Source organism: Mobula hypostoma, chromosome 13 (assembly GCF_963921235.1).
Source record: "Mobula hypostoma chromosome 13, sMobHyp1.1, whole genome shotgun sequence".
NCBI classification, from domain to species: domain Eukaryota; kingdom Metazoa; phylum Chordata; class Chondrichthyes; order Myliobatiformes; family Myliobatidae; genus Mobula; species Mobula hypostoma.
In genome coordinates, this window is record NC_086109.1 from 97,911,147 (window position 1) to 97,938,186 (window position 27,040).

A 27,040-nucleotide genomic window follows, 5' to 3' on the forward strand; every position below is an offset into this window, starting at 1 on the left:
GGCAGGACGAGGCATGGGAGTCATGGTTATCCACTGCGACCAAGAAAGACCCTAGTTTGTTATGTCTACTCATACCATTGGACACAGACCTCTGAGGTAAAGAAAGTTGAACTGCCCAGCGCCATGGCTTTTCCACTTTAAAAACTCTCCCGCACTACTTTATAAATCAATGGTTTGGCCACACCTGGAGTATCGCGTACAGTTCTGGTCGCCCCACTATAGGAAGGATGTTGAGGCTTTAGAGAGGGTGTAGAAGAGGTTTACCAGGATGCTGACTGGTTTAGAGGACATGTGCTATCATGAGAGGCTGGACAAACTTTGATTGTTTTCTCTGGAGCACCGGAGGCTGTGTGGAGATCTGGTAGAGGTTTATAAGATTATGAGAGGCAGAGAGAGAGTGGACAGAGTATCTGTTTCCCAGGGTTGAAATGTCTAACACCAGAGGTCATGCATTGACAGTGAGAGGGGTTAGGTCCAACGGGGATGTGGGGGTCGTGGATGTGCTGCCTGATATGGTGGAACAGGCAAATACATTAGAGGCTTTTAAGAGACGTTCGGATAGGCACTTGGATGAAAGGAAGATGGAGGGATATGGTCATGATGTAGGTGGGATTCGTGTTTGAATGTTTTTGATTTGCTTTTGAGTTGGTTCGGCACAACATTGTGGGCTGAATGGCTTGTTCCTGGGCTGTTCTATGTTGTGTCATTGTTGGATACGATAGACAACCAACCAGGCAAGTAAGGAAGATAATGATAAGTGAATGGAATGGGTAGACAACTGGCATGTAAAGTTTAATATTTATGATAAACTTTGGCAGAAAGGAGGAGGAGATACAATGGAACAGTTATGAACGGTATGTTGCAATACGAGGACCAGACTATACATGTGCATAGTCTTTGAAAGTGTTGAGAAAATAGTTCTAGCATCCGAGACCCTGGCCTCATAAATAGAAACAGTAGAAAAATAAACCATAAGACCATAAGACATTGGACACAGGAGCACAATTAAACCATTCAGCCCATCGAGTCTGCTCTGTCATTCCATCATGGCTGATCCCGGATCCCACTCAACCCCATACACCTGCCTTCTCACCATATCCTTTGATGCCCTGACTGAACAGGAAACTATTAACTTCTACCTTAAGTACAGACACAGATCTGGCCTCTACCACAGTCTGCGGCAGAGCATTCCATAGACTTACTACTCTCTGGCTAAAAATATTCCTCCTTACCTCTGTTCTAAAGGGTCACCTCTCAATTTTGAGGCTGTGTCCTCTAGTTCTGGATACCCCCACCATAGGAAACATTCTCTCTACATCCACTTTATCTAGTCCTTTCGACATTCTGTAGGTTTCAACGAGATCCCCCTACATTCTTCTAAATTCCAGTGAGTACAGGCCCAAAGCTGCCAAACGCTCCTCATATGTTAACCCCTTGGTTCCCAGAATCATCCTTGTGAACTTCCTCGGGACTCTCTCCAATGACAACACATCCTTTCTGAGATATGGGACCCAAAACTGTTGACAATACTCTTAAGTGCTGCCTGACTAATGTCTTATAAAGCCTCATATTATCTCCTTGCTTTTATATTCTACTTCCTTTGAAATAAATGCCTACGTTGCATTTGCCTTCTTTACCACAGACTCAACCTGTAAATTTACCTTCTGGGAGTCTTGCAAGAAGACTCCTAAGTCCTTCTGCACCTCTGATGTTTGAGCCTTCTCCCCACTTAGATAATATTCTGCATTATAGTTCTTTTTACTAAAATGCATCATCATACATTTCCTGACACTGTATTCCATCTGCCACTTTTTTGCCCATTCTTCCAATTTGTCTAAGTCCTGCTGCAATCACTGATTCCTCAGCACTACCTACCCCTCCACCTGTCTTCATATCATCCACAAACTTTGCCACAAAGCCATCAATTTCATTATCTAAATCATTAACAAACGATATGAAAGGCAGCAGTCCCAATACTGACCCCTGAGGAACACCAATAGTCACTGACAGTCAACCAGAAATGGCCCCTTTTATTCACACTCACAGCCTCCTGCCTGTCAGCCATCCCGCTATCCATGCCAGTATCTTTTCTGAAACATCATTGAATTTTATCTTGTTAGGCAGTCTCATGTGTGACACCTTATCAAACGCCTTCTGAAAATCCAAGTAAATGACATCCACTGCCTCTCCTTTGTCCACTCTGCTTGCTGTTTCCTCGAAGAACTCTAACAGATTCGTCAGGCAAGATTTCCCTTCATAAACGTAAGAACATAAGAAATAGGAGCAGGAGTAGGCCATCCGGCCCATTGAGCCTGCCCCGCCATTCAATAAGATCATGGCTGATCTGTCCACAAACTCAGCTCCATCTACCTGCCTTTTCCCCGTAACCCTTGATTCCCTTACTATGTAAAAATCTATCTAACTGTATCTTAAATATATAAAATGAAGAAGCCTTAACTGCTTCCCTGGGCAGAGAATTCCACAGATTCACCACTCTCTGGGAAAAACAGTTCTAGTCTCACTTACCAATGGAAACAACTTTCCTACTTCTATCTTACCTTTCCCTTTCAAAATTTTGTACATTTCTATAAGATCCTCTCTCATGCTTCTGAACTCCAGAGAGTATAGTCCCAGGCAATTCAATCTTTCTTCATAGGTTAACCCCTTCATCCCTGGAATCAACCTGGTGAACCTCCTCTGCACTGCATCCAAAGCCAGTATATCTTTCCTCAAGTATGGAGATCAGAACTGCACACAGTACTCCAGCTGCGGCCTCACCAGTACCCTGTATAGTTGCAGCATGACCTCCCTGCTCTTGAATTCAATCCCTCTAGCAATTATTTGCCTTCTTATTAACCTGTTGTACCTGCACACCAACTTTTTGCGATTCATGCACAAGCACTCCCAATTCCCTCTGCACAACAGCATGCCACAATTTTTCACCATTTAAATAATAATCTGCTTTTCTATTATTCCTTCCAAAGTGGATGGATGATCTCACATTTACCAACGTTGTATTCCATCTGCCAGACCTTGGCCCACTCAGTTTAGTGTCATCAGCAAATTTTGCTACACTACACTCAGTCCCTTCTTCCAAATCATCACTGTAAATGGTAAACAGCTGCGGGCCCAGCACCGACCCCCGCGGCACCCCACTCACCACTGACTGGCAACTGGAGAAACACCCATTTATACCAACTCTCTGCCTTCTATTGGTTAACCAATCCACTATTCATGCCAATACACTTCCTCCGACTCCATGCATCCGTATCTTATTTATAAGTCTCTTTTCCGGCACCTTATCGAAAGCCTTCTGGAAATCCACCTGTTATGCGACATCCACCTGTTCCCCTCTAACCACTGCACTCATTATGTTCTCAAAGAACTCCAGTAAGTTTGTCAAACAGGACCTGCCCTTTCTGAATCCATGCTGCGTCTGTCTAATGGAACCACTCCTTTCTAAATGTTTCCCTATTTCTTTCTTAATGACTGCTTCAAGCATTTTCCCAAATTCATAGAAACCATGTTGACTTTGACTTATTTTATTATTAGTGTTACGTACCCTGTAACTGGGTTGCCAAACCAGCAGAAATGGATCACTCAGCTGGAGTCTGGATTACTAGAACTAAGAAAGTTTTATTAAAGAAACAAGCAACACAGTACTCTAATCAAAAGGATAATAAATGCAACAGTTCAGCAATGATAAACACACATGTACACAGAATTAGGATAACAGGATCAATCAAGCTCTATCGTCGTCTAGGGGTAACTGACCAGTTTCAAAGTGACGCGAAGTTCAGTTCAGTTGAGTTCGGTTCAGTTCACAGTGATCACTGCCGTGGCGATGGACAGTGGTGGGGAAGGAGAGAGAGAGCAAAAACGAATGAATATTCAAACGGCTTCCACACAGACCTTCGATATTCTTTGCAGTCAGCTTTCGGGCAAGCCCTTTGTGATGTCTTCTGAGGTCACCGACTGTGACTCCTCTTTTTCCAGATACGATCGTTTCTCTGCGGTGAACCTGGCACCCAGGCAAGGGCGGACACACACCAGGTTCCCGCCGATCGTACCTTTCCACCCTGTGCGTCTATGGCTTGGTCCCGCGACCAGCCCTCCAAACCAGCCCTCCAAAACTCCCACCGACTTGTGGGAGGCGCACCGCTTCCAGGGTCTCGTTACCTTGTGGTGTCGTGTGTGTCCTGCCTTAGCGAACCTGTCCCTTTTTATCCCCCTGCTGGGGTATCGCCTGTCCATCACTTCAAACAGTTCAGGGTTCAAAGGGGAGCCAATCTTGACAGCTCTCCTTCCGTTAAACTCTCCCGTCCCTTCATTAACATCTCCAAATGCTGCTCCATTGTTTTCCTTATCTCTCTTTCTCCTGAAGGCAGGTGGCAGACCAACTGCTGATCCCACTGGTGCCAGCACAGGACAGCTAACATCTTAATCTTTGTGTACTCTCGTCACATTAGTCTCCAAGTACCTCGAAACCTCATCCTTAATAATAGACTCCAACACTTTCCCATCCACTGAGGTTACGCTAACTGGCCTATAATTTCTTTTGCCTTCCTCCTTTCTTAAAGAGTGGAGTGACATTTTATGATGTATGTCAAATGGTATTAATAGATTTGTGGCTAAATTTGCCGATGATACAAAGCTAGGTGGAGTGCTAGGCAAACTGAAAGGTCTTAAGGTGGATAAGTCACCTGGACCAGATGGACAACATCCCAGAGTCCTGAGAGAGTTTGCTGCAAAGATAACAGATGCATTGGTTATGATCTTTTAAGAATCATTTGATTTTGGCATGGTTCAGGAGGACTGAAAGATTTCAAATGCAGCGGTCCTAACACCAACCCCTGTGGAATTCCACTGGTAACTGGCAGCCAGCCAGAATAGGATCCCTTTATTCCCACGCTCTGTTTTCTGCTGATCAGCCAATGCTAGTTACTTCCCTGTAATTCCATGGGCTCTTATCTTGCTAAGTAGCATCATGTGTGGCACCTTGTCAAAGGCCTTCTGAAAATCTGAGTACACCATGTCTACTGCATCTCCTTTGTCTACCCTGCTTGTAATTTCCTCAAAGAATTGCAGTAGATTTGTCAGGCAGGATTTTCATTTCAGGAAACCATGCTGGCTTTGGCCTATATTGTCATGTGCCTCCTGTTACGCCCTAATCTCATCCCTAACAATCGATCCCAACAACTTCCCAACCACTGATGTCAGGCTAACAGGTCTATAGTTTCCTTTCTGCTGCCTCTCACCCTTCTTAAATAGCGGAGTAACATTTGCAATTTTCCAGTCATCCAGTACAATGCCAGAATCTATCGATTCTTGAAAGATCATTGTTAATGCCTCCGCAATCTCTCCAGCTACTTCCTTCAGAACCCAACGGTGCATTCCATCAGGTCCAGGAGATTTATCTGCCCTCAGACCATTAAGCTTCCTGAGCACGTTCTCAGTCGTAATTTTCACTGCACAAACTTCATTTCTCTGACACTCTTGAATGTCCAGTATACTGTAGACATTTTTCACTGTGAAGACTGATGCAAAATACGCTTTCAGTTCCTCTGCCGCCTCTGCATCTCTCATTACAATATCACCAGCATCATTTTGTATTGGTCCTATATCTACCCTTGACTCTCTTTTACCCTTTATATACTTAAAAAAGCTTTTAGTATCTTCTTTCATATTAGTCGCTAGCTTCCTCTCATAATTCAACTTTTTCTTCTGAATGACCTTCTTAGTTTCCTTATGCAAGTTTTTAAAAGCTTCCCAATCCTCTATCTTCCCACTAGCTCTGGCTTCCTTGTATGGCCTCTCTTTTGCTTTTACTTTGGCTCTGACTTCACTTGTCAGCCTTGGTAGTGTCCTTCTTCCCTTTGAAAATTTCTTCTTATTTGCAATATCTCTGTCTTGTACTTCCCTCATTTTTCGCAGAAACTCCAGCCATTACTGCTCTGCTGCATTCCTGCAAATGTCCCTTTCCAGTCAACTTTGCCAGTTCCCCGCTCATGCCATTGTAATTTTCTTTATTCCACTGAAATACCGACACAATGGATTTTATTTTTTCCCTCTCAGGTTTCAATGTGAACTCAAGCATATTGTGACCACTGTTCCCTATGGGTTCCTTAACATTAAGCTCTCTTATCACCTCCAGATCATTGCACAATACCCAGTTCAGCTCAGCCGATCCCATAGTGGGCTCAACAACAAGCTGTTCTAAAGAGCCATCCCTTAGACATTCTACAAATTCTCTCTCTTGAAGTCCAGTACTGGTCTGGTTTTCCCAATCCACTTTCATGTTAAAATCCCCAAAGATTATTATGACATTGCCTTCCTGACACGTCTTTTCCATCTCCTGCTGTAATTTGTAATCCACATCCCGGCTGCTGTTTGGAGGCCTGTATACAACTGCCAGTAGGGTCCTTTTACCCTTGCCATTTCTTTACTCAACCCATAAATCATTGGAAAGAGTCTTTATGGCCACACCACCCCCTCTGCCTACTAACCTATCTTTCCAATATACCGTATATCCTTGGAAGTTCAGCTCCCAATGGCAGCCATCCTTTAGCCAAGTTTCAGAGATGGCCACAACGTAATACTTGCCAATCTGTAGCTGAATTTCAAGATTGTCCATTCTATTCCTTATAATAAATAAATAATATTTATTTATATAAATATTTGTAAATATTTAATAAATAAATAAATACTTATTTATTATTATTATTTTTCTTCTAGATTATGTATTGCATTGAATTGCTGCTGCTAAGTTAACAAATTTCACAACACGTGCTGGTGGTAATAAATTTGATTTTGAGACTGGAGGAGTTGGGGTTGCTCTTCCTGGAGTAAAGAAGGTTAGAGATCTGATAAACGCAAACTTGGATAAAGCAAAGGAAAGCTGTTTCCATTAGCACTTGATTCTTCCAGCTGCTTCTCACACAGGATCTTTGTATTTGAATTTGACTTCCTTTATAAGGAAATCCAGTTCTGAGCAAGTGGAAAGTCCATGACCATTTGCTGGCATCTTCCCCTGGATGGACAATACAGAATCACATCTCTTTAATGAGTGTGGATGGCTTCATTCAACTTAATACTGAACTAATTCTACAGTCTATGGACACACTTTCAATGACTCTACAACTCAATTTCTCAATATTATTTATTTACTTATTTGCACTATTTGTCTTCTTTTCCACATTGTCAGTCTTTGTGTGAAAATGAATCTCAGCGTGGTAGATGGTGACGTATATGTACTTTAATAACAAATTTACTTCAATTTTTGACTTTTGAACTTTGAGTGGGCCTCTAGTTTTCACCAGACTTCACACGATGCCAAGAATGGACAGGCCAGTATGACTTCAAGCTACTCAGAAATTGAATCACCTTCATGAAACCTTTATAATTCTTTTTATTTTAATATTGAGTGAGTGACTAAGTGAGATTGGTAATTGTTATATTTATTTTGTTTTAAAGGAAGCTATTATATCAAGCTGTGTGTATTTCCTGTGCCCATGTTGTTCCCTGTAGTGAAAGATTTCTCATAAACGTCACTAAATGGATTGTAGAGAGCATGAATTAATGTTAGTCATTAAAAATTAAACCTTTTACATTTTTAAAGCTAATTTGTGTTGTTTATCTGTAAGACTCTGGCTGACCTTTCTGTTCCACTGTCATATCTGTCTCGTAGCACTAATTATATATTACATCTCAAAAGTTATTGGGCAAAAGAGGTGAGTGCATGGAACGGGCTGCAGGTGATGGTGGTGGAAGCGGATATGATAGGGTCTTTTAAGAGACTCCTGGATCGGTACATGGAGCTTAGAAAAATAGAGGGCTATGTGTAACCCTTGGTAATTTCTAAAGTACGTACATGTTTGGCACAGCATTGTGGGCCAAAGGGCCTGTTTGTGCTGCAGGTTTTCTGTGCTTCTATGTTTCTAAAAGTGTCACATACACAATATGACAGTGACACTGCTTCCTCAGTCATCTTTCATGCTGTGCATTTATTCCAATTAAACTTCCTTTCTATATGAGAATTAAATTTTCTGAAGTTCAACAATAGTAACAGTTGTCAGTAATGCAATCATGGCCCATTGTGCATTACTGCAAATGCGGTTACTTGAGGATTGTACTTTATGAGTTATTGTAGATGACACTGGATAAGGTTTCAAACTACAGTAATGACAGACCATCCAGACAACTATATGTACCAATTTACAACATCCACGCCAACCAGTGGGCACTCATCCACATGCCCCGTTCTCACTGCTACCTCAGGAAGGAGGTACAGAAGCCTGTAGGCACACACTCAATGATTCAGGAACAGCTTTTGCTATTCCATCTGATTTCCGAATGGACATTGAACCCATGAACACGACCTCACTCTACTTTTTTTAGGCCATAAGACATAGGTACAGAACGAGGCCATTTGGCCCGTCGAGTCTGCTCTGCCATTTCATCATGGCTGAATCAATTTTCCTCTCAGCCCCAATCTCCCGCCTTCTCCCCATATCCCTTCATGACCTGATCAATCAAGAATCTATCAACCTCAACGTTAAATATACACAAAGATTTGGCTTCCACAGCTGTCTATGGCAATGAATTCTATAGATTTACCACTCTCAGGCTAAAGAAATTCTTCTTCATCCCCGTTCTAAAGGGATATCGCTCTATTCTGGGTCTGTCTTCTTTGGTCTTAGGCTCTCCCACCATAGAAAACATCCTCTCCACATTCACTCTATCAAGGCCTTTCGATAGGTTTCAATGAGGTCACACCTCATCCTTCTGAATTCCAGTGAATACAGGCCCAGAGCCATCAAAAGCTCATCATTTGAACACAGAACATAGAAAACTTACAGCACAATAGAATCCCTTTGGCCCACAATGTTGTGCTGAACATGTATTTACTTTAGAAATCACCAAGGGTTACCCATAGCCCTCTATTTTTCTAAGCTCCATGTACCTATCCAGGAGTCTCTTAAAAGACCATATTGTATCCACCTCCACCACTGTCGCTGGCAGCTCATTCCACTCATTCACCACACTCTGCGCGAAAAACTTACCCCTGACATTTCCCCTGTGCCTACTTCCAAGCACCTTAAATCCTGCCCTCTCGTGTTAGCCATTTCAGCCCTGGGAAAAAGCTGCACGGCAGCTTTGAGTGCCCTATGGACTTGGACCCCAAGATCCCTCTGATCCTCCACAATGCCAAGAGTCTTACCATAATACTATACTCTGCCATCGTACTTGACCTACCAAAATGAACCATCTCACACTTATCTGGGTTGAACTCCATCTGCCACTTCTCAGCCCAGTTTTGCATCCTATCAATATCCCACTTTAACCACTGACAGCCCTCCACACTATCCACAATACCTCCAACCTGCTGTCATCAGCAAACTTACTAACCCATCCCTCCACTTCCTCATCCAGGTCATTTATGAAAATCACGAAGAGAAGGGGTCCCAGAACAGATCCCTGAGGCACACTACTGGTTTCCAACCTCCATGCAGAATATGACCTGACCACAACCACTCTTTGCCTTCTGTGAGCAAACCAGTACTGGATCCACAAAGCAAGGTCCCCTTAGGTCCCATGCCTCCTTAGTTTCTCAATAAGCCTGCATGGGGTACTTTATCAAATGCCTTGCTGAAATCCATATACACCACACCTACTGCTCTACCTTCATCAATGTGTTTAGTCACATCCTCAAAAAATTCAATCAGGCTTGTAAGGCACGACCTGCCTTTGACAAAGCCATGCTGACTATTCCTAATCAAATTATACCTCTCCAAATGTTCATAAATCCTGCCTCTCAGTATCTTCTCCATCAACTTACCAACCACTGAGGTAAGACCCACTGGTCTATAATTTCCTAGGCTATCTCTACTCCCTTTCTTGAATAAAGGAACAACATCTGCAACCCTCCAATCCTCCGGGACCTGTTCTATCCCCATTGATGATGCAAAGATCATTGTCAGAGGCTCAACGATCTCCTTCCTCGCCTCCCATAGTAATCTGGGGTATATCTCATCCCTTCTCCATGGATTGTCACCTTGCCATGGTGAAGCTTGTGTGGTCCTGTGATCCCGAGAGTAATGCCGTCTGGAGCTATGCTCCTGGTAGGGTCACCCATGGTGGTAAGGTCGACGGTGAGGTCCCTGACAAAAAACAATCCAACCAAGACCTCAACAGTGGAACAGGCGGACGAAGTTACTTCGAACTCAATGGTTGTGAAGGTGGATGAAAGCTGCAACAAATCCATCAGCTCCAATCGTTGTGGTTTCCATGCCATTGGAATCAGTTGGTTGATTTGTGAAGTATCGTGTGCTTCTTGAAGTGCAACATCAAGTACACGTTAAACAAATACACACACAGGCATCTTCACTCTGTGGGCCACTTCTTCAGAACGAAGACCATCATCCTCGACCTTGAGGGATAGCCATGACGACGACATCTCATTGGTCCTGGAGACTTATCCAACTTGATGCTTTCCAAAACTCCAGCACATCCTCTTTCTTAATGTCTATATAATCAAGCTTTTCAATCTGTTGTAAGACATCCCTACATTTATAGAACATAGAACATAGAATAGTACAGCACAGTACAGGCCCTTCGGCCCACAATGTTGTGCCGACCCTCAAACCCTACCTCCCATATAAGCCCCCACCTTAAATTCCTCCATATACCTGTCTAGTAGTCTCTTAAACTTCACTAGTGTATCTGCCTCCACCACTGACTCAGGCAGTGCATTCCACGCACCAACCACTCTCTGAGTAAAAAACCTTCCTCTAATATCCTGCTTCAACTTCCCACCCCTTATCTTAAAGCCATGTCCTCTTGTATTGAGCAGTGGTGCCCTGGGGAAGAGGCGCTGGCTATCCACTCTATCTATTCTTCTTATTATCTTGTACACCTCTATCATGTCTCCTCTCATCCTCCTTCTCTCCAAAGAGTAAAGCCCTAGCTCCCTTAATCTCTGATCATAATGCATACTTTCTAAACCAGGCAGCATCCTGGTAAATCTCCTCTGTACCCTCTCCAATGCTTCCACATCCTTCCTATAGTGAGGTGACCAGAACTGGACACAGTACTCCAAGTGTGGCCTAACCAGAGTTTTATAGAGCTGCATCATTACATCACCACTCTTAAACTCTATCCCTCGACTTATGAAAGCTAACACCCCATAAGCTTTCTTAACTACCCTATCCACCTGTGAGGCAACTTTCAGGGAACTGTGGACATGTACCCTGAGATCCCTCTGGTCCTCCACACTACCAAGTATCCTGCCATTTACTTTGTACTCTGCCTTGGAGTTTGTCCTTCCAAAGTGTACCACCTCACACCTCTCCAGGTTGAACTCCATCTGCCACTTCTCAGCCCACTTCTGCATCCTATCAATGTCTCTCTGCAATCTTTGACAATCCTCTACACTATCTACAACACCACCAACCTTTGTGTCATCTGCAAACTTGCCAACCCACCCTTCTACCCCCACATCCAGGTCGTTAATAAAAATCACGAAAAGTAGAGGTCCCAGAACAGATCCTTGTGGGACACCACCAGTCACAATCCTCCATTCTGAATGTACTCCCTCCACCACCACCCTCTGCCTTCTGCAGGCAAGCCAATTCTGAATCCACCTGGCCAAACTTCCCTGGATCCCATGCCTTTTTTCTGAATAAGCCTACTGTGTGGAACCTTGTCAAATGCCTTGCTAAAATCCATATAGATCACATCCACTGCCCTACCCTCATCTATATGCCTGGTCACCTCCTCAAAGAACTCTGTCAGGCTTGTTAGACACGATCTGCCCTTCACAAAGCCATGTTGACTGTCCCTGATCAGACCATGATTCTCTAAATGCCTATAGATCCTATCTCTAAGAATCTTTTCCAACAGCTTTCCCACCACAGACGTAAGGCTCACTGGTCTATAATTACCCGGACTATCCCTACTACCTTTTTTGAACAAGGGGACAACTTTCGCCTCCCTCCAATCCTCCGGTACCATTCCCATGGACAATGAGGACATAAAGATCCTAGCCAGAGGCTCAGCAATCTCTTCTCTCGCCTCATGGAGCAGCCTGGGGAATATTCCGTTAGGCCCCGGGGACTTATCTGTCCTAATGTAGTTTAACAACTCCAACACCTCCTCTTTCTTAATATCAACATGCTCCAGAACATCAACCTCACTCATATTATCCTCACCATCACCAAGTTCCCTCTCATTGGTGAATACTGAAGAGAAGTATTCATTGAGGACCTCGCTCACTTCCACAGCCTCCAGGCACATCTCCCACCTTTATCTCTAATCGTTCCTACCTTCACTCCTGTCATCCTTTTTTTCTTCACATAATTGAAGAATGCCTTGGGGTTTTCCTTTACCCTACTCGCCAAGGCCTTCTCATGCCCCCTTCTTGCTCTTCTCAGCCCCTTCTTAAGCTCCTTTCTTGCTTCCCTATATTCCTCAATAGACCCATCTGATCCTTGCTTCCTAAACCTCATGTATGCTGCCTTCTTCCACCTGACTAGATTTTCCACCTCACTTGTCACCCATGGTTCCTTCACCCTACCATTCTTTATCTTCCTCACCGGGACAAATTTATCTCTAACATCCCGCAAGAGATCTCTAAACATCGACCACATGTCCATAGTACATTTCCCTGCAAAAACATCATCCCAATTCACACCAACAAGTTCTAGCCTTATAGTCTCATAATTTGCCTTTCCCCAATTAAAAATTTTCCTGTCCTGTCTGATTCTATCCTTTTCCATGATAATGCTAAAGGCCAGAGAGCGGTGGTCACTGTCCCCCAGATACGCATCCACTGAGAGATCTGTGACCCTATCTTTTTCACCAAGATCTTTTTCCGAACTGAATACTGAAGCGAAGTATTCGTTAAGCATCCCTACTATCTCCTTCGGTTCCATACACACTTTTCCACTGTCACACTTACCATGGAAACCATAGAAACTACAGCACAGAAACAGGCCTTTTGGCCCTTCTTGGCTTGATTGTCCTATTCTCTCACATCTTATCCTCTTACTCTTCACATACCTGTAGAATGCCTTGGGGTTTTCCTTAATTCTGCTCGCCAAGGCCTTCTCATGGCCCCTTCTGGCTCTCCTAATTTCATTCTTAAACTCCTTCCTGCTAGCCTTCTTGATCTCTATCATTACCTAGTTTTTTGAACCTTTTGTAAGCTTTTCTTTTCCTCTTGACTAGACTTTCTACAGCCTTTGTATAGCTCGTTTCCTGTACCCTACCATCTTTTCCCTGTCTCACTGGAACGTATCTATGCAGAACTCCACGCAAATATCCCCTGCGCATTTGCCACATTTCTGCCATACATTTCCCTGAGAACATCTGTTCCCAATTTATGCTTCCAAGTTCCTGCCTGATAGCTTCAGATTTCCCCTTACTCCAATTAAACGCTTTCCTAACTTGTCTGTTCCTATCCCTCACCAATGCTATGGTAAAGGAGATAGAATTGTGATCCCTATCTCCAAAATGTTCTCCCACTGAGAGACCTGACACCTGACCAGGTTCATTTCCCAATACCAGATCAAGTACAGCCTTCTCCTCTTGTAGGCTTATCTACATATTGTGTCAGGAAAACTTCCTGAACACACCTAACAAACTCCACCCTATCTAAATCCCTCGCTCTAGGGTGATGCCAATCAATATTTGGGAAATTAAAATCTCCCACCATGACAAACCTGTTATTATTACATCTTTCCAGAATCTGTCTCCCTGTCTGCTTCTCGATGCCCTTTTTACTATTGGGTGGTCTGTAAAAACACCCGGTAGAGTTATTGACCCCTTCCTGTTTCTAACTTCCACCCACAGAGACTCAGTAGACAATCCCTGTCCTTTCTGAAACATCTAAAGCCTGACACTTTAGGTAACCATTCCTGCCCCTGAGCCATCCCAGTCTCTGTAATGGCCACAGCACCATAGCTCCAAGTATTGATCCATGCTCTAGGCTCATCCGCTTTGTTCTTCTTGGCAGTGGTATGATTGTTGCCCTTTTGAAGCAAGTGGGAACCTCTGACTGCAGCAATGAGAGATTGAAGATGTCCTTGAACACTCATCCCAGTTGGTTGGCATAGGTTTCCAGTGCCCTACCAGGTGCATCATCAGGGCTTGACACCTTGCAAGGGTTCACCCTCATGAAAGAAGTTCTGACGTCGGCCTCTGAGACAGAGATCACAGGGTCACCAGATCCCTAATTTTGGACACCCTTACCCTGGGAAGAAGACTTGCTACTGTTCACCTTATCCTCTCATAATTTTAAACATTTCTCTAAGATCACCCCTCATTCTCCTGTGTATATTCCAAAGAATAAATTCCTATCCTGGCCAAACCCTCCCTATAATTTAGGCCCTCAAATCCTGGTAACATCATTGTAAATCTTTTCTGTACTCTTTCCAATTGTACTACATCATTCCTATTACAGGGTGACCAAAACTGTACGCAGTACTTCAAGTGCAGCCTCAACAACTACTTATATTGATACAACATAACATCTCAACATCTATACTCAGAGCCCTGACCGATGAAGGCCAGAGTGCGAAACACTTTTTTCACTATTCTCTTTGACACATTTCTTTCTATAAACTTTCTACTTGTACGCCCAAGTCCCTCTATTACAATATACTCCCTAGTGCCCAACCATTCACTGTGTAAGTCCTACGCTGGTTTGATTTTCCAAAATGCATCACCTCCCACTTACCTGTATTGAAATGCATCTGGCTCTCGGCCCACTTCCCGAACTGATCAAGATCCCTTTGTGATCTACCATAATCTTTTTCATTATCAACACCACCTACACATGGCATCTGCAAACTTACTGATCAACCTTGTGCATTTGCATCTAAATCTTTAGTGAATAACAAGAGTCCCAACACCGACCCCCCAGCCCCAGCTGTGGTACACACTATTCTCTGCCCCCTATTCTGAGAAACATCCTTCAATCACCACCCTCTGCTTCCTAACTCTGAACCGATTTTGAATCCCCCTAACCCCTAGATTTCATGGGATCTAATCTTGCAGACGATTCTACCATGGTATCAACATCAACCACCCTACCCACAATTACCTTTTTGGATACTTCTTCAAAAAAATTGAAAAATTTCATCAAACACAACTTTCCACACAAAAACAAAAACATGCTGCTCAGGTTGTTGGTGTCGGGCAGTGTCAGAATTCTTCAGTGAGCATGGCATCATATTTAGAATTTATTCAACAAAATGAAGAACGAGATGGCATTCGGTTCAGCTGGAATGTGTGGTCATCCAGTCGACTAGAGGCTACATGTATGGTGGTTCATTTAGACTGTCTGTTCACTCCTTTAAAAGAGCAACCAGATTTACCACCAATACAGTATGAACCTGTGCTGTGCAGTAGGGCTACCTGCAGGGCTACCCACAGGGCTGTTCTTAATCCATTATGTCAAGTGGACTATTGAGCAAGACTTTGGGTGTGCAATTTTTTGTTTCCAGAGGAACCAGTTCTCACCTTCTTACTTGGGCATTTATGAAGCGAATCAGCCAGCTGAATTACTGCCACAGTTTTCAACTATTGGATATGTTGTTCAGCAAGGTTCACCTGCTCCTCTCATCTTCTTGTATGTGGTGGACACATGCTTGGAACAAGATGATCTTCAAGCCCTCAAAGAATCCCTGCAGATGTCCTTGAGTCTTCTCCCCTCAAATGCACTAGTGGGTCTGGTTACTTTCGGTCGAATGGTGCAGGTTTGTGAATTGAACTGTGAGGGGATTTCAAAAAGCTACGTCTTCAGAGGCATGAAGGACCTGACAGCAAAACAAATCCAGGATATGTTGGGTCTTGCAAAGCCACCAGCAGAGTTCAAGGAAGGGCCCCTCAATCACATGAGCACCCTGGTTTATTGAGCAGATTCTTGCAGCCTGTTCATAAAATTGATATGAATTTGACTGATCTACTTGGAGAACTCGAAAGGGGTCCCCAGCCTGTACTTCAGGGCAAAAGACCTTTGCGTTCAACTGGTGTGGCTCTTTCCAGAGCTGTTGGTTTGCTTGAGGGTAGTTTTCCAAATACTAGAGCTAGAATAATGTTGTTTACTGGAGGACCACCAACCCAGGGACCAGGCATGGTGGTGGGCGATGAACTGAAAATCCCCATTTGTTCCTGGCATGATATAGAGAAGGACAATGCATGGTTCCTGAAGAAAGCAACCAAGTATTATGAGGCTCTGGCAAACCATGCAGCTGCAAATGGCCATTGCGTTGACATCTACACTTGCTCCCTGGATCAGACTGGACTTTTGGAGTTGAAATGCTGCTGCAACCTGACTGGAGGTTACATTGTGATGGCAGACTCTTTCAACAATTCTCTCTTCAAGCAAACATTCCAACGAGTTTTCAGTAAAGGTCTGCAGGGAGATTTCAGAATGGCACTTGGTGCCAGTTTGGAGGTTAAGACAACCAGAGAACTGAAAATTACTGGAGCAATAGGGACCTGTGTGTCACTGAACTCCAAAGGCCCCTCTGTGTCTGAGAATGAGTTGGGTCTAGGTGGTACATGCCGGTGGAAAATTTGTGGCTTGGATCCCAGCACAACTTTGGGTACCTACTTTGAAGTTGTTGATCGGCATAATGCACCAATCCCTCACGGCGGACGAGGTGCTATTCAGTTTGTCACCCATTACCAGCATTCCAGCAGTCAAAGACGTATCCGAGTTACTAGAGTAGCCAGAAGCTGGGCAGATGCAGAGAGTCAACTCCAGCACGTTGAAGCAGCATTTGACCAGGAAGCACCAGCTGCGCTGATGGCAAGACTGGGAGTTTTCAGGGCCGAGTCTGAGAAGGGACCAGATGTACTTCGTTGGTTGGACAGACAATTGATCTGACTGTGTCAGAAGTTTGGCCAGTTCCACAAAGATGATCCTAACTCTTTCAGGCTCTCTGAAACATTTTCCCTCTATCCACAGTTTATGTTCCATCTGAGAAGATCCTCTCCTATTCCTTCAAGTTTTCAACAACAGTCCTGATGAATCATCATACTACAGCCATCATTTCATGAGACAAAACCTGACTCAGTCACTGATCATGATTCAGCCTGTTCTCTATTCTTATTCTTTCTATGGACCTCCTGAGCCAGTCCTATTAGACAGTGGCAGTATCTTACCAGACCGAATATTCCTCATGGACACTTTCTTCCAGATTGTTATCTACCACGGAGAGACTATATCACAGTGGAGGAAGGCTGGTTACCAGGACATGCAAGAATATGAAAACTTAAAACAACTCCTGCAAGCTCCACTGGATGATGCACCGGAAATCCTTCGGACCCGGTTTCCAATGCCACGTTATATTGACACAGAACATGGAGGGAGTCAGGCTCGATTCCTTCTCTCAAAAGTGAACCCATCACAGACTCATAATAATTTGTATGCTTGGGGACAGGAATCTGGTGCACCAATCCTGACTGATGACGTTAGTCTTCAAGTCTTTATGGACCATTTAAAAAAGCTAGCAGTATCTAGTGCATTAAGTGGACCTGTACAAGAGAGACGGGTTACACTTGAACTACAGGGGGACCAATATCCTTTCAGGGAGGTTTGTTAATGCTATTGGGGAGGCTTTAAACTAGATTTGCAGGGGGATGGGAACCACAGTACCAGAGCTGACAGTGTGGCTGGGGTGAAAATAAATGATGTTAAAAGTTCAAGCAAATCCACTAATAGAAAGGTTGTGAGTGGTGGTAAAAATCTTCTGAGGTGTATATATTTCAATGCTAGGAGTATTGTGGGGAAGGCGGATGAGTTGAGGGCGTGGATTGACACATGAAATAATGACGTTGTAGCAATTAGTGAAACTTGGCTACAGGAGGGGCAGGACTGGCAGCTTAATATTCCAGGGTTCCGATGTTTCAGATGTGATCGAGGCAGAGGAATGAAAGGTGGGGGAGTAGCATTGCTTGTTAGGGAAAATATTACAGCAGTGCTCAGGCAGGACAGATTCGAGCAGCGATCCCCAACCACCGGTGCCTCAGAGCATGCGCTACCAGGCCGCGAGGAAACAATATGATTTGGCGATATGAGTCAGCTGCACCTTTCCTCATTCCCTGTCACGCCCACTGTTGAGCTTGAACACACGCGAGGTCATTAGCCGCGCGTCGTCCATGTCAGCGCGGGAAGGAGATCAACTCCTTGAGTTTGCAAATGACGGCGGGCTGAAAAGTATGTTTGACATAACATCTCTGCCGGCATTCTGGATCAAAGTCAAGGCTCAATATCCTGAGATAGCCACGGACGCACCGAAAACGTTGCTTCCATTTCCAATATATCTGTGCGATGAATGTAACAAAAACTAAATTGCGGATTAGACTGGACATAAAGAACCCCGTTCGAGTATCGCTGTCTCCCATCACCCCTCGATAGGACCGTCTTGTTGCAGGAAAACAAGCCCAGGGCTCCCACTGATTCAGCGATATTGGTGCGTTGCAATGATTTTATAAGTTCATACGGGGAAAATATGCGCTGTGTTTAATATCCAAACGTTACTTAAAATGTTATGATGCTATTGACTTATATAACCATTTAACAATTACAGCACGGAAATAGGCGATCTCTGCCCTTCTAGTCCGTGCCGAACACTACTCTCACCTCGTCCCACCGACCTGCACTCAGCCCATAACCCTCCATTTACTTTCCTGTCCATATACCTATTCAATTTTTCTTTAAATGATAATATCGAACCTGCTTCTGACACTTCTACTGGAAGTTCGTTCAACACTTAGCTCCCCTGTCCTCCCCTGATAATTAACTCGTCGCTATATTCATGCGAGGAAAATGCGCTGCGTTTAATATTAAGCAACACACATCAAAGTTGCTGGTGAACGCAGCAGGCCAGGCAGCATCTCTAGGAAAAGGTGCAGTCGACGTTTCAGGCCGAGACCCTTCGTCAGGACTAACTGAAGGAAGAGTGAGTAAGGGATTTGAAAGTTGGAGGGGGAGGGGGAGATCCAAAATGATAGGAGAAGACAGGAGGGGGAGGGATGGAGCCAAGAGCTGGACAGGTGATAGGCAAAAGGAGATACGAGAGGTCCGGGAAGAAAGACGGGGGGGGGGAACCCAGAGGATGGGCAAGGGGTATAGTCAGAGGGACAGAGGGAGAAAAAGGAGAGTGAGAGAAAGAATGTGTGCATAAAAATAAGTAACAGATGGGGTACGAGGGGGAGGTAGGGCCTTAGCGGAAGTTAGAGAAGTCGATGTTCATGCCATCAGGTTGGAGGCTACCCAGACGGAATATAAGGTGTTGTTCCTCCAACCTGAGTGTGGCTTCATCTTTACAGTAGAGGAGGCCATGGATAGACATGTCAGAATGGGAATGGGATGTGGAATTAAAATGTGTGGCCACTGGGAGATCCTGCTTTCTCTGGCGGACAGAGGACAAGTGACAGAAGTCTGTGTAGGGGAGCACTTTGGTTCCAGTGATCATAGCACCATTTGTTTCAACTTGATCATGGACAAGGATAGATCTGGTCCTAGGGTTGAGGTTCTTAACTGGAAGAAGGCCAAATTTGAAGAAATGAGAAAGGATCTAAAAAGCGTGGATTGGGACAGGTTGTTCTCTGGCATGGATGTGATCGGTAGGTGGGAAGCCTTCAAAGCAGAAATTTTGAGAGTGCAGAATTTGTATGTTCCTGTCAGGATTAAAGGCAAGGTGAATAGGAATAAGGAACCTTGGTTCTCAAGGGATATTGCAACTCTGATAAAGAAGAAGAGGGAGTTGTATGACGTGTATAGGAAGCAGGGAGTAAATAAGGTGCTTGAGTATAAGAAGTGCAAGAAAATACTTAAGAAAGAAATCAGGAGGGCTAAAAGAAGACATGAGGTTGCCTTGGCAGTCAAAGTGAAGGATAATCCAAAGAGCTTTTACAGGTATATTAAGAGCAAAAGGATTGTAAGGGATAAAATTGGTCCTCTTGAAGATCAGAGTGGTCGGCTATGTGTGGAACCAAAGGAAATGGGGGAGATCTTAAATAGGTTTTTTGCGTCTGTGTTTACTAAGGAAACTGGCATGAAGTGTATGGAATTAAGGGAAACAAGTAGTGAGATCATGGAAACTGTACAGATCGAAAAGGAGGAGATCCTTGCTGTCTTGAGGAAAATTAAAGTGGATAAATCCCCGGGACCTGACAGGGTGTTCCCTCGGACCTTGAAGGAGACTAGTGTTGAAATTGCAGGGGCCCTGGCGGAAATATTTAAAATGTCGCTGTCTACAGGTGAGGTGCCGGAGGATTGGAGGGTGGCTCATGTTGTTCTGTTGTTTAAAAAAGGATCGAAAAGTAATGCGGGAAATTATAGGCCAGTAAGTTTAACGTCGGTAGTAGGTAAGTTATTGGAGGGAGTACTAAGAGACAGAATCTACAAGCATTTGGATAGACTGGGACTTATTAGGGAGAGTCAACATGGCTTTGTGCGTGGTAGGTCATGTTTGACCAATCTATTGGAGTTTTTCGAGGAGGTTACCAGGACAGTGGATGAAGGGAAGGCAGTGGATATTGTTTACATGGACTTCAGTAAGGCCTTTGACAAGGTCCCGCAAGGGAGGTTAGTTAGGAAAATTCAGTTGCTAGGTATACATGGAGAGGTGGTAAATTGGATTAGACATTGGCTCGATGGAAGAAGCCAGAGAGTGATGGTAGAGAATTGCTTCTCTGAGTGGAGGCCTTGTGACTAGTGGTGTGCCACAGGGATCAGTGCTGGGTCCATTGTTATTGGTCATCAATGATCTGGATGATAATGTGGTAAATTGGATCAGTAAGTTTGCTGGTGATACAAAGATTGGAGGTGTAGTGGACAGTGAGGAAGGTTTTCAGAGCCTGCAGAGGGACTTGGACCAGCTGGAAAAATGGGCTGAAAAAATGGCAGATGGAGTTTAATACTGACAAGTGTGAGGTATTGCACGTTGGAAGGACAAACCAACATAGAACATACAGGGTTAATGGTAAGGCACTGAGGAGTGCAGTGGAACAGAGGGATCTGGGAATACAGATACAAAATTCCCTAAAAGTGGCATCACAGGTAGATAGGGTCGTAAAGAGAGCTTTTGGTACATTGGCCTTTATTAATCAAAGTATTGAGTATAAGAGCGGGAATGTTATGATGAGGTTGTATAAGGCATTGGTGAGGCCGAATCTGGAGTATTGTGTTCAGTTTTGGTCACCAAATTACAGGAAGGATATAAATAAGGTTGAAAGAGTGCAGAGAAGGTTTACAAGGATGTTGCCGGGACTTGAGAAACTCAGTTACAGAGAAAGGTTGAATAGGTTGGGACTTTATTCCCTGGAGCGTAGAAGAATGAGGGGAGATTTGATAGAGGTATATAAAATTATGATGGGTATAGATAGAGTGAATGCAAGCAGGCTTTTTCCACTGAGGCAAGGGGAGAAAAAAACCAGAGGACATGGGTTTAGGGTGAGGGGGGAAAAGTTTAAAGGGAACATTGGGGGGGCTTCTTCACACAGAGAGTGGCGGGAGTATGGAATGAGCTGCCAGACGAGGTAGTAAATGCGGGTTCTTTTTTAACATTTAAGAATAAATTGGACAGATACATGGATGGGAGGTGCATGGAGGGATATGGTCCGTGTGCAGGTCAGTGGGACTAGGCAGAAAATGGTTACATCCTTGCTTTTATATTCTAGTCTTCTCAAAATGAATGCTAACATTGCATATGCCTTCCTTACCACTGACTCAACCTACAAGTTAACCTGAGGGAATCCTGCACAAGGAGTTCCAAGTCCATTTGGACCTCTGATTTTTCTCCCTGTTTAGAAAATAGTCTATGCCACCATTCCTTCCACCAAAGTGCATGACCATAAACTTCCCAACACTAGATTCCATCTGACACTTTTTTGCCCATTCTTCCAATCTGTCCAAGTCCTTCTGCAGACCCCCTGCTGAGTCAATGCTGCCTGCCCCTCCACCTATCTTTGTATCATCTGCAAACTTGGCCACAAAGCCATCAATTCAGTCACCCAACTCATTGATATATAACATGAAAAGAAGCAATCCCAACACTGACCCCTACGGAAAACCACTAGACACTGCCAGCCAACCAGAATAGGCCTCCTTTGTTCCCACCGTTGAAACATAGAAACATAGAAAATAGGTGCAGGAGTAGGCCATTCAGCCCTTAGAGCCTGCACCGCCATTTATTATGATCATGGCTGATCATCCAACTCAGAACCCTGCCGCAGCCTTCCCTCCATACCCTCTGACCCCCGTAGCCACAAGGGCCATATCTAACTCCCTCTTAAATATAGCCAATGAACTGGCCTCAACTGTTTCCTGTGGCAGAGAATTCCACAGATTCACCACTCTCTGTTTGAAGAAGTTTTTCCTAATCTCGGTCCTAAAAGGCTTCCCCTCTATCCTCAAACTGTGGCCCCTCGTTCTGGACTTCCCCAACATTGGGAACAATCTTCCCGCATCTAGCCTGTCCAATCCCTTTAGGATCTTATACGTTTCAATCAGATCCCCCCTCAATCTGCTAAATTCCAACGAGTACAAGCCCAGTTCATCCAGTCTTTCTCCATATGAAAGTCCTGCCATCCCAGGAATCAATCTGGTGAACCTTCTTTGTACTCCCTCTATGGCAAGGATGTCTTTCCTCAGATTAGGGGACCAAAACTGCTGCACACAATACTCCAGGTGTGGTCTCACCAAGGCATGTACAACTGCAGTAGTACCTCCCTGCTCCTGTACTCGAATCCTCTCGCTATAAATGCCAGCATACTATTCGCCTTTTTCACCGCCTGCTGTACCTGCATGCCCACTTTCAATGACTGGTGTATAATGACACCCAGGTCTCGTTGCACCTCCCCTTTTCCTAATCGGCCACCATTCAGATAATAATCTGTTTTCCTATTTTTGCCACCAAAGTGGATAACTTCACATTTATCCACATTGCCTCCTGTCAGTCAGCCAGTCTTCTATCCTTGTTAGTATCTTTTCTGTAATACGATGAGCTCGTCTTGTTTTTGCAGCCTTATGTACAGCACCTTGTCAAAGGCCTTATGAAAATCCAAGTAAGCAACACACACTGACTCTCCTTTGTCTATCCTTCTTGATATTTCTTCAAAGAAATTACAATAGATTTGTTAAGCAAGATTTCCTCTTAAGGAAACCATGCCGATTTTGGCCTATTCTATCATGTGCTTCTAAGTGCCCCAAAACCTCATAATTAATTATAATAATAATAAATACTGACGCCAGGCTAATTGGCCTATTATTCCCTTTCTTCTGCCTCTCTCCCTTCTTGAATTTCCACTAGAATCATTCCAGAATCCAGTGATTTTTGAAAGATCATTGCTAATGCCTCCACAATCTCTTCAGTTACCTCTTTTAGAACCCTGAGATGTAGTCCAGGTGTGCTAACTACCTTCAGATCTTTCAGCTTTCCAAGCACCTTCTAATAATAGCAATAACACTCACTTGCACCCGACACACTCAAATTTCTGGCATACTGCTAGCATCTTCCATAGTGAAGACTGGCACAAAATACTTCTTAAGTTCATTCACCATATCTTTGCCCTCCATTACTACTTGTGTCTATTTGTCTACATCAAACATTCCAAGCCAACTACCATCCTATTGTCAGGAATCAGGCACTGCAAAAGGCAACAACCTCTGAAACACCAACATAAACTTGGTCCGTGTCTCCTAAGCAGAGGCATTGTTCAACTTTTATTGCTGAGAACTAGTCAGTTAAATATCTGTTTACCTAGGGCTTCTGTCCTTCGGTGAGTTAGATCATAATGTAAAGGTCAGCCTTCAAATGAGATTGTGCAACAATGTTTTTACATAAAAGTCACAAACGATTAATCAGCACCTCAATTCATAGATCTTTCCTCAGTTTGGAGAGCAGTAAAAGTGGGCATGGCTTGAGTTGGCGACTGAGGTTGCATCAAAATGTTCCCCTCATCCTGTCTGGAACATAAAAAATAGAACAGTACAGCACAGGAACAGGCCTTTTGGCCCATGATGTCTATGCTGAACATGATGCCAAGTTATTCTTTTCTGTCATATTTAACATTCAAAATCGTAGGAGTATTCACTTGCTGTTAAAAGAGTGTGTTTTGCAATATTCCATTTACTGTAGGTAACACACACAAAATGCCAGAGGAACTCAGCAGGCCAGGCAGCATCTATGGACAAGAATAAACAATTAAATGTTTCAGGCCAAGGCCCTTCATCAGGACTGGAAAGGAAGGGGTCAGAAGCCAGAATAAGAAGGTAGGGAAGAGGAAGGAGTACAAGCTGCCAGATGATAGGTGAGACGAGATTTGGTGGAAGCTAGGTGGATGAGGGAGGAAGGATGAAGTGAGAAACAGTGAGGTGCTTGGTGAAAAAGGTAAATAGATGGAGAAGGAGGAATCTGATCGGAGAGGATAGTGCTCCATGGGAGAAAGGGAAGGAAGATGAGGAGAAGGGGTAAGTCGGCAGTCAGAATGGGGAATAGAAAGAGAGAAGTTGGAGGAGGACGAAATGACCGGAAGTTAGAGAAATCCATGTTCATGCCATCAGGTTGGCAGCTACCCAGTCAGAATATGAGGAGTTGCAACTCCAACCTGAGAGTGGCCTCATCGTAGAGGAGGCAATAGACCAACACAAGACCGTAAGACATAGGAGCAGAAATAGGTCATTTGGCCCATCGAATCTGCTCCGCCATTTAATCATGGCTGATCCTTTCTTCCCTATCGAGCTCCATCTTAAGTACACCCAACAACCTGGACTCCACAACTTCCTGTGGCAATAAATTCCACAAATTCACCACTCTGGCTAAAGAAATTTCTCTGCAACTCTATTTTAAATGGATGCCCCTCTTTCCTGAGGCTGTGCCCTCTTGTCCTAGATTCACCCACCATGAGAAGCATTCTTTCCACATCTACTCTGTCTAGGCCTATCAACATTTGAAAGGTTTCAATGAGATCCCTCCTCATCCATCTAAATTCCAGCAAGTACAGGCCCACAGCTATCAAACGTTCCTTGTATGATAACCTTTTCATTCCCAGGATCATCCTTGTGAAACTCTTCTGAACCCTCTCCAATGCCAGCACATCTTTTCTTAGGAACCCAAAACTGTTCATAATATTCAAGGTGAGGCCTCACCAATGCCTTTTAAAGTCTCAGCATCATATCCCTGCTCTTGTATTCTAGACCTCTTGAAATGTATGTTAACATTGCATTTGCCTTCCTCACCACTGACTCAACCTGCAAGTTAATCTTTAGGGTGTTCTGCACAAGGGCTCCCAAGTCCTTTTGCCTCTCAGATTTTTAGATTTTCTCCCCCTTTAGAAAATAGTCTGCACATTTATTTCTACTACCAAAGTTCATGACCATGCATTTTCCAACATTGTATTTCATTTGCCACTCTCTTGCCCATTCTCCTAATCTAAGTCCTTCTGCAGCCTTCCTGTTTCCTCAATACTACCTGCCCCTCCACCAATCTATGTATCATCTGTAAACTTGGCAACAAAGCCGTTGATATACAGCATAAAAAGCAGTTCTGACACTGACCCCTGCGGAACACCATTAGTCACTGGCAGCCAATCAGAAAAGGATAATTTTATTCCCACTTGCTGCCTCCTACCATCAGCCAATGTTCTAACATACTAGTACCTCTTAGCTTGTTAAGCAGCCTCATGTGTAGCACCTTGACAAAGGCCTTCTGAATGTCCAAATACAGAACATCTACTGCATCCCCTTTATCTATCCTACTTATAATCCCCTCAAAGAATTCCAACAGGTTCGTCAGGCAAGATTTTCCCTGAAAGAAACCACACTGACTTTGTCCTATCTTCTCCTGTGTCACCAAGTACTCCATAACCTCAGCTTTAATGATTGACTCCAATATCTTCCCAACTACTGCGGTCAGGCTAACTGGTCTATAATTTACTTTTTGCCCCCTTCCTCCTTTGTTAAAGAGTGGAGTGACATTTGCAATTTTCTAGTCCTCTGGCACCATGCCAAAGTCTAATGATTCTTGAAAGATCATTACTAATCCTCCACATGTCAGAATGGGATTGGGAAGAGGAATTAAAATGAGTGGCCACCATGAAATCCCACCTGTTGTGGTGGATGGAGCAAAGGTGCTTGATAAAGTGATTCCTCAATTTGCATCAGATCTCACAACCACCTCTGGTATGCATTTCAGGCATCCACCAATGTTTATCTGCTATTTCTCTACCCATATCTGTAATTGATCTATATCCTATTGTATCCTTGACAACCTTTCCCACTGTCCACAAATCCAGCATCTTTTGTGTTGGCTGCAAACTTAACACTCAGCCAATCTACATCACAAACAAATGAGGTCTCAACACTGATCCCTGGGTTACACCACTGGTCACAAGCCTCTGATCCGAACACGAACCCTACACTACCACTGCCTGACCTTTTTACCAAATTAATTTTGTATCCATTTGGATCCCATGTGATCTCATCTACTATGTGAGACCTTGTCAAAAGTCTTAATGAATTCTATACCTACCACTCTGCCCTCATCCATAATCATGGTCATTTCTTCAAAAAACTCAATCACAATCAGGAGACATGATCTCCCATGCACAAAGTCATGCTAATTATTCCTAATCAGCTAGTTCCGCTTCCTGCACCCATCTGGATCTCAATTTTAACAACTTTGCTACCAACTATTGCTCTGCTCTCAGATTCACTTGGCTGATCTCTGACACCTCTCTCTTCTTTCTTGACCTCTCTGTCTCCATCTCACTGACATCAACTACAAACTCACTGACTCCCACAGCTATCTTGACCACACCTCCTCCTACTATCACTTGCAAGGATGCCATTCCCTTTTCTCAGTTCTTCCATCTATGCTACACTTGTTCTTGTGATAATTTCTTCAACTCTCAGACATCCAAGACATCCTCCTTTTTCAGGAAATAGGATTCCCACCATCGTTATTGATGGAGCCTCACACACATCTCTTGTTTCCTGCACTACTGCCCTCACCCCACCTCCTCC

General features: G+C 43.9%; 1 pseudogene; it reads left to right on the forward strand.

The window, feature by feature from the left end:
* Window positions 1-15,178: 15,178 nt before the first annotated feature.
* LOC134356023 (protein transport protein Sec23A-like) lies at window positions 15,179-17,652 on the forward strand (annotated as a pseudogene).
* The last annotated feature ends 9,388 nt before the right edge of the window (window positions 17,653-27,040 follow it).